Source organism: Hemicordylus capensis, chromosome 1 (assembly GCF_027244095.1).
Source record: "Hemicordylus capensis ecotype Gifberg chromosome 1, rHemCap1.1.pri, whole genome shotgun sequence".
Taxonomy (NCBI): Eukaryota; Metazoa; Chordata; class Lepidosauria; order Squamata; family Cordylidae; genus Hemicordylus; species Hemicordylus capensis.
This window is the reverse complement of record NC_069657.1, coordinates 324657222-324672955: the sequence shown is the minus strand read 5'-3', so window position 1 is coordinate 324672955 and position 15734 is coordinate 324657222.

Sequence of the window (15734 nt, the reverse complement as noted above, 5' to 3'; positions counted from 1 at the left end):
CACCCCAATTTCAGGGGGATTGGACAAAGGGCTGATTTTTTGAGAATTTTTGAAGTTTTAGTGACTTTGGGGCAGTTTGGCGGCAGAAAGTGGATCTGCCCCAAAAGAGTGGGGTGGGGTGGTAGTGCCTAATGGGTGGAGGCTACCACCCCAATTTCAGGGGGATTGGGCAGAGGACTGATTTTTTTGGGAATATTTGAAGTTTGGGTGTCTTTGGGGCAGATTGGGGGCAGTAAGTGGATCTGCCCCAAAGGAGTGGGGTGGGCTGGTAGATAGTGCCTAATGGGTGGAGGCTACCACCCGTCCCCAATTTCAGAGTGATTGGGCAGAGGGGTGAATTTTGGTGAATTTATGAGGTTTGTCTTCATAAGGTGAAGTGTGCTAAATTGATTACTTCCTCATATTCATAGTAAGTGTGAAAAAGTGAAAGTGGGGTCATGAGAGTTGTTTAATTGGAAAAAATCTCATTTGCTATGATAGAATGAGAATTCACACCTCAGAAGTTTTTTCTGAGGTGTGAATTCTCATTCTATCATAGCAAATGAGATTTTTTTCAATTAAACAACTCTCATGACCCCACTTTCACTTTTTCACACCTCAATTACTATGAATAATATGAGGAAGTAATCAATTTAGCACACTTCACCTTATGAAGACAAACCTCATAAATTCACCAAAATTCTCAAAAAATCAGCCCTTTGTCCAATCCCCCTGAAATTGGGGTGGTAGCCTCCACCCATTAGGCACTACCACCCCACCCCACTATTCTGCCCCAGGCCCCACTTTCTGCCCCAATCTGCCCCAATCTGCCCCAAAGACATGAAAATTTCATAAATTTACCAAAAATCAGCCCTTTGCCCAATCCCCCTGAAATTGGGGTGGTAGCCTGCACCCATTAGGCACTACCACCCCACCCCACTCCTTTTGCCCAGATCCCATGCTATCCCCCCGAACTGCCCCAAAGTCACTAAAACTTAAAAAATCAGCCCTTTGCCCAATCCCCCTGAAATTGGGTTGGTATACTCCTCCCATTGGGCACTACCACCCCACCCCAAAATTTTGCCCCTGGGCCCCTTTTTACCCACCCGAATCGATTCAGATTCAGATTCGGATTAAATCCGAATCCTAACCGAATCAAGGGTGATTCGGGTGACCCAGATTCGGGCACAAAACAGAACAGGGGTGATTCGGTTCGGGTCCGAGCCGAATCACCCGAAAACCCGAATTGCACACCCCTAATGTTGGAGAAGCCTAGGTTAGAACTTTTGTCCCTGACATCTACTTCTCCCTTTGTGAAGGTTTTTGAGGAGATATGTTGGTATGGCTCCGGCCTTCTGTCATGTGAATCCCAACTTGCAGCCAGAAATGCTATGAACTCATGATCCCAGATTCAAAGTTGAGATGCAGGTTCATTAATTCATCTGCTGTTTAAGATCTAAACCCTAGTCAGATGTTGATTCCCCAAACAAGCTGAACATTTTAATAATGAGTTCTGCTACCTATCTTCTATTGCTTTGTTTTTTCACAGACTTTAATGGTATAAACAGACAGCTGTTAACCTTGCACTAACTGCATGCAGAAGGAACACTTTTTTCGGAGAAGCCAAATATAAGTGTGACACAAGGGCCTAGTCTATATCCCTTGGGTTTATAAAGTCAAATATGAATGCACGTGGCTCACTTTCTGTAGGTCAGCTGCAACCAAGCATTGCTGGTTAATTGGTTGAAATGGATGGGTTTGCATTTAAATTATCACAGTTAATGAACTGTAATTAACATGAAAAAGACAAGGCTAATTATAGATAGAGAGATAGATCTGCCCCCAAAAATACATGTTTTGCTGATGTTGGTTTTATAGCAGAAATGATACCTGGAAAGATGCTTTAACAAGTTAGTAACCATTGATATATTTCTTTCAATATTAAGCAAGATGCTTTTGCTGTCTTTTTTCATCCTTGTTACCACTGAATGGTGCAGAGGGGAAATTAATTGATTAGCAAGCCAGAGGTTGCTGGTTCGAATCCCCGCTGGTACCTATATTGGGCAGCAGCGATATAGGAAGATGTTGAAAGGCATTTTCCCATACTGCATGGGAGATAGCAATGGTAAACCCCTCCTATATTCTACCAAAGGCAACCACAGGGCTCCGTGGTCAGCAGGAGTTGATACCAACTCGATGGCACACTACCTACCTTTACCATCTTATAAGGCAGGGAGTCCCCATGTTGTGGCATGAAGCCCAAGGTTAGCTAGTGTGGGCAAAAGGCAGCCACCTGAGGGTTGTGGAACTACAAGCTGTTGTGGAACTACAACTCCCACCACCCCCAGCTGCAATTTATATAATACCTTTCATCTAGGAGCTAAGGGAAAGCCCAGCATGGTTGGGTTCCCACATCCCATAAGTAACATGCCAAAGTGCTAATGAGGTGGGCCACCCAGATCACGTAGTTACTTCCCATACCAGCAGCCCCCATGGAATTGCAGCACTGGTATGGGAAGTAGCCATGTGAGCTATATGATATACTTTTCTGCTAGGGATGTGCACGGAACCGGCTGGGCCAGTTCGGTTTGTGTCCGGACCGGACTCAAACCTGACTGGACCAGTTCAGTCCAGCATCCCCTTGAAAACCCCCCACACAAACACACCATCACCACCACCGCCGCCCGTTTTGGTTTGGTCTGGGGTGTTCGCAAATTTTTTTAAAAAAAATTTTACCATCACTGATGGAACCATGAGTTCAACTGCACATCAGAACATTCTAGAGGACAATGTCAGGCCATCGGTCTGACAAATGAAGCTGAGCCAAAAGTGTTCTATGCAGCAAGACAACAATCCTAAACATTCAAGTAAGTCTACCGCAGAATGGCTGAAGAAGAAGAGATTTCATATTTTGGAGTGGTCAAGTCAAAGTCCTGACCTAAACCCTATTGAAATGTGGCAAGACCTGAAGTGAGCTGGTTCATGCAAGGAACAGGAGCTGTTCATGCAAGCGCTGAAACTGTTTTGTATGGAAGAATGGGCCAAGATTCCTCCAAGCCAATATGACAGACTGATCACTAATTACAGGTCACATTTAGTTGCAGTAATTGCTCCTCAGGGAGGTGTCACCAGTTACTGAATGAAGGGCTCACATCCTTTTCCCCACAAGAATGTTTGTTGTTGATTCTTACTCAGTGACGTAGGGAGGGCAGCGGCAGCCCTGGTTCAGCCCACCGCATAAGTCCCCCAGCCACACTCCCTGCATCTGACATCAGATGCAGAGGCATATTTTTGCTCAAAAACAGGGCCGTGCGCCCCATTTGTAAGGAAATTCTGGCCAGCGCCACATTCGCAGCACAGCCAGGAGCGGTTATTCCAGCTTTAAAAGGCAGGATTCGCAGCCAGGCTGGGAAGCCGGCACTAGAGCTAAGCTTCTCAAATACAGCTCCATTTTTGAGAAGCTTAGCCAGCGCCAGTTTCCCAGCCTGGCCGGGACCGCATTTCCTTGCCTTTCAAAGCAGGGAACGCCACTCCCAGCCAATGCGAATTGCCTCACAATTAGGGCACGCAGCCCGTTTGCGAGCGAAGCCACACCCCTTGCATCTGATGTCAGATGGCCCTGAGCATGGCAGCCCGGGTTCTTTGAACCCATTCACGCAATGGTAGCTCCACCCCTGATCTTACTGTTAGGTGAATATTCAAAATATGTCCTTCTTGCTTGAGTTACTTATTCATTGAGGTTGCCTTTCTCTCTCATCAGGGTTTAGCTTAGAATCAAACCATATTTTTTTGAATAAGAATTGTGCTGACATACAGACCATCCTAAGGGGTTCACAAACTTTTTCTCAGCACTGTAGATTCAGTTGGGAGCAGACAGTTATCTTGGCGACAAATCATATGAAGCTTTAACGGTAAATACCAGCACCCTACTTGGACATGGAAGCGCATTGCTCCTGTGATGAAATCTGCACCATTTGCAATAATGTATAACAGGTGAGCAGTGTGCATGCAAATGCAGTTGCACTATGAATAGTCATTATTTCCAATGGCCACTGATCATGCAACTGTGTTGGTGCAATTCCTGCATTTTCTGCAAGAGTGCTCTTGTACAACTGTGTACATGTTCCCTTAAAAGGCACACTGAATGTTGTGCAATATGTCAGCCAATATCACTAATATAGTGCATTTCAAGTTTTTATATACATTATCTCAGCTCTCATATGGCTAGATTTGGCTGAATTCATTTCACCATGTGCCCTTGGAAAATAGATCTGAACATGCATTCCTTTGCCTCGAATTAAGGATATACAACAGTTTGATATGGATAAATTCCTTCAGAATTTAACAGCTCACTTTAACTTTAGAAAATTGTGATGACAATTATATGTCTTTTATGATATGTCTTCTATGTATGCAGTGCTAATACCTTCTTTGCTCTCCCTCTTGTAAAAATATTTTTAAAAATCAATTTTAAAAGTTTTTTAAAAGGCAAAAAAACCCCACCCCATTTCTCCTGCCAGCTGCCAAATAAAAGGGTAGAATAGTTAAGATTCCCTTCTGCTTTAGACAGTTGTATAAGCCACAATAAATAAAGGAAATCTACTGGGCATATAATCATTGTAACAAACCAACTATTTTACAGATCTATCTACAATCAAGTTGAGCCAATTTATTCCAACTGAGTTCAACTGATGTAAATCTGCCTATATCAAAATATGTCCATTCAATTGACCCTGGATGATTTATAAGAAAATGAGGAATTCTCTATAATAAAACCCCTGTGTGTGCGGCCGTGCCGCCCGTGTCTTTTTCGGCCGTTCTGGGCATGCGTGGAGCGCATGCGCAGAACGGCCAAAAAAGATACAGCTGCCCAGGCACGGGCGGCCATGTTGGGTCCCGGTCCGGACCTCTATACCTGGAAGCGGCGGCGATGCACCAGCAAGAGGCAGCGGCAACTGGGGCCGATGCCGGCCGCGGTGGGGTGACAGGGCCCGATGGTGGTGGCAGCGGCCGCGACGGGGAAGCAATGACGGCGGCAAGTGGGGCCCGTGGTGGTGGTGGTGGCGGCCGCCGCCGCCGCAGCAGGCCAGTGGCGGCGGCCACGGCAGGCCGCATGGCGTGGCAGGCCCACCACGGCTGGCATCGGACACAGTCACCGCCGCCTCCTGCTGCTGCTTCACCGCCACTTCCAAACTGAACTGCTTGCCGACGGGAGGAGGAGCGGGGGGCCGTAAGGGGGGAAAAATGCAGGAGGTGGGAAGGGGAGGGGGAAGGGGGGAAGGGGCCAGCCTGGGCGAGGGAATAGAAGAAACGGTGGCCGCGGGACCAGCCCATGTCTGCACAACCCAACTAGCGCCCGTTATCTTAACGGGCTAAAAAATACTAGTGAAATTATATATTCTGTCAAGTATGTTCTGTCGTAGTAAAATACCTTGCATAAGATTAGCAGCACCAGCACTCCATTAGTCAAACCCACTGAAATTAAAATGACAATTTAGCTAAAACACAAGAGGGAGCTGGGTGACAAATTAATATAATATGATGAGATAAGAAGCTGTGTTTTAAGAATTTTCTAGAGTGAAATTACTATTTAGACTCAGGATTTGAGGAGGGAAATGAAATGGACATCCAGCCATCGAGTGCATGGGAATTATTTTTCCATTAGAAGCATACACTGTAATAATATAGGCTTGGTATTCTGTTTTCCTGTCTTTATCGGTGTACCTTGTAGAGAAAGTATGGACATTGTGAACACACACACACACACCAGACAGATGTGTTAGCTAAATAATGTGCTTAGTGGTTGCAAGATTGTTATTCCAAGGCAGCGACACCTGCAGTACTCAATGGATTTATATGCTATTTGCATCTTATTGAAGTCAATGGAGTTGCAAGGCTTTAGCATTGCTTCAGTCATAGCAGAAAACATCATTTATGAATCAATGGAAGATCTGCATCCAGCACTGTTGCAAAGGAATTAAATAATGTTTAAATACATTATCTTCATCTTTAGTCAGACTGCTTCAATTTACCAATAAAACAGAAAACTGACTAACTGAAGCTCTGTTGTTGAACACCCTGATCATTCATTCATTTATTTATTTATTTATTTATTTGATTTATATACCACCCTTCCGAAATGGCTCAGGGCGGTTTACAATTAAAACAGAAAACATTAAAAACAATTAAAACAGAGATACAAATATAAATAACAAATAACAATAACAAATGATCTTGAGTGTTTACCTGGAAGTGGTCTTTAATCTGTCAAAACTGTATGGCACTCAGAGAAGATGCAGTCACTGCACCTCACACCCCACTGCTCTGTCAGCTCCTCCTCACCCGGCTTCTCTCCTGCTTGCTGGGTGACTAAGCTAAGACCTTGTTTGCTGCTGCAGGTAATAGAAGATGGTTGACTCTTATGAAACAGGTTTGTTTTGCCCCACTGGCCATGTACTGTGGTGCTACAATAGCAATCTTCTCAGTACAAGAAACATCAAAAGTTTGGTATATATTCTTGCTGAGAAGACTATGGGGCAAAGCTACAACTTGTCAGATTATGGCTGAGTACCAATACATAGGAATAGTGTGGATGATACACTGAATGGCCCTCTCAAATGCATGGGGGAGGAGCCACATAGGGGTGCACATCTGCCCCCCTTCTGGCATGCCGTATCACAGTTGCCGTATCATGCAGAGGCTGTTCACTGGCCCTCAGCGTGTATTTTATCCTTGTATTTTATCCTTATGCAGAGGGACAGCTTGGTTTAAGAGATGGCATGCTTGTTGCAGGGAAGATGTGTGCATCAGCACTCCCCTCCACGTGCATTTGAGAGGATCAGTCAGACTATTACCCAAACCAGCCCACAAGTGCTTAGCAGGGATCAAGTGCCATCATAAAACAATATAATGTTTTGCCACCATCACCATCATGAAGCTTGAGGGTTGCATGCAGAAATGCCAATATCGGTATTTTGGTAAAGGAAAACTGTATTATTTCCTTAAGTGATACATTATCTTTGGTGTTACATTACCAAAACTTACAGTCAAATGACGAAGGCATATGCATGTGACTATGGCAGCCATGCCATAGTCACTTCTGGCCTGATAGGAGGAGCAGAGCAGTGTGAGAGCATCTTCCATGATCATGCCAGCTCTCCACATAGCCAACTGCAGTCAAAGGCCTTCAGCCATCAGTGTACACAAAAGCCTTAGATAGAGAGAAGCAGTCATTTTGCCAAAGAGCATACTTACTAGGGGTATGCACAGGTGTTTTGGTGGGGTGGGAAGTGGTACCTTTAAGCATGAGTAAAGCAGGTCCTTAGCTGCTCCTCCATTACCTTGTTGCTTTTCCGGCACAACACTGTGCCTCTCAGAAGTCTGCATTCAGCAGTGGGAAGAAGGCTGCTGGTGAAGCCCCACAGCTGTGTGCGGACTTCTGAGAGCCACAGTGCCATGCCCAGAAAGTAGGGTGGCAGAGGAGCAGGTAAAGACCTGCTTTGCTCAGGCTTAAAGGTACCGCTCCTCGCCCCACTGAAACGATTAGGTAGGACACACTGAATTGGTTCGTGCACATCCCCAATACTTACAACACCTTTTCAAGTATTTGCAGTGAATGCCAAGACCTGATGTGGGCTGAATTCAGTGCACGGTGGAAGCATGCACCCAGCCCATGTGGCACCAGCTGCCTTAGCTGGAAGTCAGCACAGGCTGACTTTTTTTCTAGGGCTACCATGATTTGAGCCAATTGTGTGAACAGTCTCTTAGTCCATAAAATAATGCTGACAATGTCAAGCTGATTTCACTTAGAAAGGCACAACTGAGTGTCTTCTCATCTCTTTTGTATAGTGATGCTTTTGTATAGTGATGCTCTTTATTTATTTCATTCGCCAATGTACATTTCAACCCAGACATCTGCAGCCAAATCATGCAATACTAATGTTGCATTTGATGTACAGCCAATGCTACCAGTCCCTTGCCAGTTTAATGCCTCTTCCACTGACCTGCTCCTTTCAAAAATTGTTACGCTCGAACTGAGTATAGTAAAGATTTCTGTCATAAGCTGACTTAGTATGTTATTTTCCATTCAAAGTTCTGTAGACATTTGACCTTTGGGATAATACTTTAAATATATCCTGGGAAAAATGGGAAATGAAGCTTTCATGATTCACAGCATGATTAAGCTAAGAGCTGAAATGGATTGTGTCTTTTCCACTGGGATTCAGTAAGGGTTTCATTATCCAGTTATCAGATCTTTTCATGGCTCATTCTGAATTCCTAAATGCAGTAAGTAACATGTTTTCTCTGATTTACTTTGACCACATTGATGTTTAAAATAAAACAGTTGTTTCAGTTGTTACACTTACAGAAAGACTCCTTTCCATTATCCAGACCTAGGATATATGAAACACTATCGAAATCCACTGTTAGTCATGTAGCCTAATTTATGGGCATGGCCACACAGCTCTAATTGCCAATTATTCTTAATTTTGACTTAAATTAATTCATAATTTAAGTCAAAGTTAAGCATTGTTAAGTCCAATTGTTTTTAAGAGGAGAAGGTTAAATGTTTCAATTTGCTCATTGAAAGCAATGAGATTTAGAAATACTAAATTTTGTCTGGTCTGTACACCTTGTTTACGATGCTTTGATGAAAAGCAGTCAGATCTCAATTTCATAAGGAAGGGACTGGTTTTCTGTGAGTTATAAAAATAGGGAACAACTTTTCCACTCAAAGTCAGTGCTTTCTCTGTTGCTCCTGGGATAGTTAACCTGCCCTTCAGTCATGCAAGTCATGTATTCAACAGAACAAGTGCTTTTCATATAATCACAACCCTCAAGGGACTACAGGTCATCGCAAACAATCCAATAACAGGATCATGCAGTCACCAACGCAACATTGATCAATACAGTGCCAAGCAGAGTGAGATCAAGTGTGATCATTTGGATTTAAGCACAGTGAAGGCAAAGGAACAATCCAGCTAAATCCAAATACAAAGCAAGTCACAAGTGAAATAGGGGCCACATTCACATGTACTGTGGACTTGCGGTTCCACTCCTGCCCCCCTGCCCCCACTCTCCTGTCCTAATTTGGACGTAACGGAGATCTCCTTTTCTGCGGCCAGCGAGACTGCATAGAGAAGGGGGAAGTGGCTTCCTTCTTGCTTGAAGGACAGCCCGCACAGCCAATCATGCATGGAGAGAGGGAGGAGCTTTCTCGTTCAAATCCAGTCCATCTGAATGCTGCCTCCAGTGCTGCATTCGGACACAATGGCTCAAAAATTGAATCCCAGTTATGAGCAGCTAAGGTCATTACAAACTGAGGGTTCAAATTGGAGTCTGCAGATCAAAACCTTGGTTCACTGGACAAGCAGAAGCGAAGTTGCACGTAATGGTAGGGAAACCTCTGCCCCATGCAACTCTGGTTCTGCATTACATGCAAATACGGCCATAGACACTTCAAATAACCAGTAACAAAACCATGCTTGGCATTGGAATCTATCGCTTGGTTTCTCATTTGCTGCTGGGTCAGTAGAACCTGGAAGCATTGCTCAAGCTGCTGATCTCTCTAGGCAATACACAATTGTACGCTGATAGTCCTTGACATTTCATGCAGCTTTTCTGGGCCTGAAGAAACTTTCTTGTGACATCAAGTTTCAAATAAAAGCTGGAATGTTCAAAACATTCTGCTGAATACCAGTTCCAAGGATTTTATTTATTATTTATTTATTTTATTTAACATATTTCTATACCACCCAAACTCACATCTCTGGGTGGTTTACAACAGAAAGGTTAAAACATTAGTTAAAACAGAATAAATGACAGAAAATGACAGACGAGCTTGTGGCAACTGCAGATGGACCTCTCCTGATGATCTCAGTGGGCGGTGGGGTTCATAACGAAGAAGATGTTCTCTTAAATACCCAGGGCCCAAGCCATTTAGGGCTTTATAGGTTATAACCAGCACCTTGTATTTTGCCTGGAAACTTATCAGCAGCCAGTGTAGCTCTTTCAATACAGGAGTAAAATGATCTCTCCAAGATGACCCAGAGACCAAAGTGGCTGCTGCATTCTAGAGCAACTGTAGTTTCCAGACGACATACAAGGGCAGCCCCACGTAGAGTGCATTGCAGTAAACCAGTTTGGAGGTTACCAGCAGATGTACCACTGTCCTAAGGTTGTTTATCTCAAGTAATGGATGTATCAGCCGAAGCTGATAGAAGACACTTCTGTCCACTGCCTCAACCTGAGACACCAGGGAGAGGCTTGGATCCAGAAGCACCCCCAGACTGTGTACCTGTTCCTTCCGGGGAAGTGTGACCCCATCCAGAACAGGCAAATCAAATTCATCTCCCAAGTTTCGACCCCACACAATGAGTAGCCCCGTCTTATCTGGATTCAATCTCAGTTTGTTATTCCTCATCCAGCCCATCACCTCCTCCAGGCAGGTATTTAGGGAGGTTATGGCCTCTCCTGATGATGTTAACATGGAGAAATAGATTTGTGTATTATTTTTATAGACCACAGCCACTCCACATCCCTGCCCACGGTCCCTCACCCACTCCTCAACAGAGTACCCTGGAGGGAGAAGCTGGGACCAAACCAGGCCACCAGCCTCCCCCAACCAGGTCTCTGTAATACATATCAGGCCAGTGCCTTCATCCAGAATCAAATCGTGGATGGTTTCTGATTTGTTCTGGACCAACCTGGCATTACAAAGGAGCAAGGTGAGGTTCCAAGGGTAGTTGGCACTGCTCCCCAAAGTCGAAAAGGTGGTAGGGCAGCTGGAAGGGGAAACAGCTATTAGATTTCCAATTCCCCCTCTCCTGTAATGACCTGCTGACCTGCCAACGTTACTTCTTCTGTTCCCCACCACCACTACCAGAATTGCCGCCCCACAATCAGTGGATACGCCCCCTGTCTCCCCATCTCCAGATTAAAACAAAATCACACAGCACTAATTAAAACAGAAGCCATACTATTAAATACCCACCCACATGTGATTTCTTGGGTCAACAACCTTGCTGTCCCCAAAGGGTCTTTCCCCAAAGGGGTAACCCCCTTTTGCAACTTGGTTGCTTTCTCTTAGACGACACTCAGGACAGAACTGCATGTTCTACTAGCAAATGGAAGGGAGATGGTTAATCTTTTCCTCACTGGCTGCAGGAAGGCTTTAAGCACTACCTCTCCCACCTGCTGGTTCATCCTGCAGGTATTAATCTTCTGTATTAGCAGTATAGAGAAATGTTAGGTTGCTTGCTTCATAATGTGTACTTCTGCCCTCCTTTCACTTTTGAATCACCCCCACTTGGTAATTGTAATGAATTGGACCTTAGTACAACCTCTTTGCATGATTTTAATATTTGGGGAGCTTCAGCTATTTTGGCTGCTTTGTGGAAGTTCAAGGACCTCTTCAATGGCAAGTTGCTCATTCCTCTAGTTAGTAACCCAATCAGTAGTTATCAACTTTCAAGAGAGCTGACAAACCACACCTCCTCAGAGCTATTTCATACACTGCATAGCAACAAACTTTGCCGGGTTAACCTAATAGCAAAAGTAGCAAATGCTACAGGCCCCGCACTTTTGAGGGCCCCGCACAGCTTAGGTGCCTGCCTCTCTCTCTTGCAGAGCAGCCTGGAATCTCTGCAGCCAGGTACTGTGAGCTGCTGCTGGCTCTGCAAGCTAATAATTAGCAGAGGGGGCAGGGACGCCGCTTCCCAGGCATTGAAACAGCTGCTTTGCAGAAGCAATCAGTGAGCTTATGCAGGGTGAGGTGCTCCCTTCCCTTCCAGATTTCCCATTCCCTAGTTCTCCCTGCTCTCTGTCTGGTGTGGACGTTGCTGCTCTGCTGAGCACACAGTCTCATTTCAAAGAGTAGGCATTATGATTCAATCTCATTTCAAAGAGTAGGCATTATGATTCATTCATATTTCAAGAAGTAAGCAAAAATGGAAGGGGATGTATATGGGGATGTTTTGTGACATGGGGAAATATCTGGCATTTATGTTTCAATATTTATGTGTATTTCTTTAATTTGAGGCCCCTTCATAATATATGCGACAGGCCCCAAACTAGTTTAATCTGGCCCTGGCAACAAACCTAGATTTGCTACCATGTGCATACCCAACAGGTAGTCATCCAAAACTTCAGATTAGTGTATTTGTATGATGCACATACTGTATGTTTAAACACTTGCCTGTCACCTTCACTTTGCAACTCTAGGTGTATATGTAAAGGAATGCAATATGTGGAGGCCCTTATTTTTCTCATTTTGAGCAACTGATTCATATTTTTCTATATACTGTATTCTGACATCCATTAATAGCACAAGTGATGATATTTTGTGTTGGCTATTGGGTATTTTGGACAGTCCAGTATACAGTTTGGAAAACTCTCAAATGGCCTTTCCATATTTTACATTCCAACAAATCCAGATTTGTCACCAGTAAGATACTTGACAGGAAAAGCAGTCTGTATTTCCAAAAAATATCTTTGTTTGATGTACAGATTATATTTGTAGATATACATTTTAATAAAAAGCCATGAGCTATACACCTAAAAAATACAATGTAGGAATTGGCCCAAGTACTGCTTTTATTGCTTTGAGCCATCCATTGTGAATAATGTTGTATTTTAGCCTACTTTCCTTAAGGAAAATAAGCTTATGAGATCACCCAGTTGTGTGAGAATGAGAGAGACCCTATCAACTTTGCAATGCCTGCACTGATTTGAACCAAATTTGGTACTGTTGTAGGGACACATAGGGACACCTCAGTGGCTCAGTTTGTGATGCTGTCATCCACCCCAGTTCAAGGTGGTCCCCTTGTGGACCACCTAGCCAACTTTAGCCCAATTTGGTACAGTTGTAGTGAGTGACACACAGGGACACATCAGTGAAGCAGAAATTCCCCAGGTTCTGTGACAGAGACACCAAGGTGAGAGAAAGCAGATTTATTTATTTGCCAGCAAACGGCCCCAGCGAAATAATTTCCAAAGGCTGAGACCCCGATCACACTGCGGCCTCGCCTTTTATACACATAACAATTTACATATAGTGGGTACAATTCTCATTGGTAAGCATCACTTAATCGTCATCTTAACAATTACTACCAATCAGACAATTTCCCTACTAAACTATAACTAAGCATTTCCCCCCCTCCTTCTCCCTGCATATTACTACAAATATTTCACTCCCTGCAGCTGTGGCCTTCAGCGAGTGCCGGCCAGCAGTTTGTTATCTAACAGATAGCAAAGGGGCCCCCTGTCTACATACCAACAAGTGGACAGGAGTTTATTATGCTGTCAGCAATTTGTAATTAGAGCAGCTTGGTTTATGCAGACTTTCTTTAACCATTTCTTGACCATAAAACTGAGTCCTCCTCATCAGTGGCATAGTTTGTGATGGTGTCATCTACCTCATTCAAGATGGTGGATGTGTGACCACTTGAGGTGCAAGTGGGCTAACTTGTGTATCATCTAATTGATTTGAAACAAAATTTGTGCAGTTGTAGTGAATGACACATAGGGACATCTCACCCACACCACACCACCACCTCGAGCAACTCCCCAAGGTGTGTGTGTGTTTGTGTGTGAGTTTTTACAAACGTTTTAGTTTTAAAAATTTAAAAAAATAGCAAACCACCACTACCCCAGACCAGACCAAACCATAAGTCACTGTAAGACACCAATCTGACGTTTGGGAGGGTGGGATTTTAAAAAAGATTTTGTGACACAAAATGGAGACAGCAAGAGAGATTGCCACAAAATGCAAGTCTGAATTTACAAAATTTTCAAATCTGAGCTATTTGTTTTGGACCCGAATCTGGCCAGCTAGCACAGGAGCGATTTGTTTTGTCCACAAATCTCCCAAAACAGGTAGATTTGGGTACAAATCAGTTTGTACTCAAATCAATTTGCAGATCGATTTGCAGATCCCTACTGGCAATAACCTGTTTACACACACACACACACACACACACACACACACACACCAGCAACTGCTGATCAGTGGCATCCTGTCTCTGAACCTAGAGATTCCATTCAGCCATCATGACTAACTGCCACAAATTGAGCTATTCTCCATGAATGTTTCCTATCCCTTTGAAGGCCATCTAAGGTGGTCACCATTACCACATCTTGACTGTATCTTGCAGCAGAAAATTCCATCACTTAACCATGTATTGTGTAAAGCACCTGCTCTTGTATCCTGAATCTACTGCCAATCGATTTCATTGGTGGCCACAAATTCTGGTCTTATGAGAGAGGGAGAAAATATTTTCTGTATCCACTTTCTCCACGCAGTGCATAATGTGATATACCTCTTAGCATGTTCCCACCTAGCTGTCTTTTTTCTTACTAAAAGACCTCCCAAGCTTTTGCCTTTCTTTAATCATTTGTATTGCCATTTTCAAGACATTTCCCACACCAGCTCTAGGACACCATTTTCCAAGGACTGGAACTGTATAGAGTGGATGAAATCCCAACAAAGTATCTGTGAAAAGACATCATGCTCGTGCAAAGCTGCTGCGCTAGCTACTGCACTAAATCTGGAGCTTGCATTCCAGACTGTGTTGCACTGCCACACACAATGCTGGCACTTGCAAAACAGAGTGCAACTGTTGTATGTCTCATTTATTTGAAAATGAACTTTTGTGCAGTCGTGCAATTGTATAATTGTCTAAATCCCTTTTTTACTGCAACTTCGCAATCGTCTTGTTGCAGAGTGTGTTCTGTCTGCATAGTGTACACAGCAAGCACCAGTGAAAGTGTTTTAAGATAACTTTACTTGTGAGACAAAGGCACTCAGACATCAGTACAGAACTTGCTAACTCATACACAAAGGAACAGGAACAAACAAGAACAGGAAAGAAAATAGAAATTCCTAGCTAGCCCAACCAATACAGAGGAAACTATAGTGTCCCCTGTGGCCGCATAGTAGATTACATGCAAACCATACAGCAAGCTAGGCAGCAGCTGTTGCATATCTCAACACTGCTTGCACTAAACTAGCACAACTTTGCACATTACCCAGGCAACGGCAGAGTAGTCAGGATGTCAGCCAGTATTCAAAATGTGAGCAGACAATAGATTTTTATATGGGCATTACAATGCTGGCTATCATAACAATAACTTAAAAGTGAAACAAAGGCAAAATAAATGAAGTTAGACTATTGCCAAAAATTAAATATATATTATTTCTGACTAGCATTGGTAAGATGCCGGGGTGGGGGTAGTATGAGTAAAGAATAAATCCAGAGATCATAGATGACTTCATTTTGACTTCAAATGCTTTTTCCCATGAAAATGGAATCATTTCCCATGTCTGACTTTTATTGCTAATGGAGGAATTTCGTTTATAACTGCCCAAGTTTTCTTTCCAATGTTCTGTGGATAGCATACTTGGCAGCAACCCCACCCCCTGCTAAAAAAAACCCACAAAAAACCCCTAACTGTAATTCCTGATCCACTTAGACAAAAATGTTTGCAGAATATCTTTCAAATCTGGAACATAATCAAATCCTGAGATAACTCAATTGATATGTGACCTGCCAAATCTAAATTTACTTTAGAGAAATTGGCAACAATTATCACAACCACCACCACTTGGCCACCTGATGAAGCTAGTGTGTGGGACACAGAGTAACAGTTGCCTAATCATGTGGTTGGAGCCTTATTGCGATGTGGTTAGTCAATAGTGTGTTTTTGAATGGCTATCATATGAAACCAACCAAGGCAAAGTAGAAAACAGTTTCTCA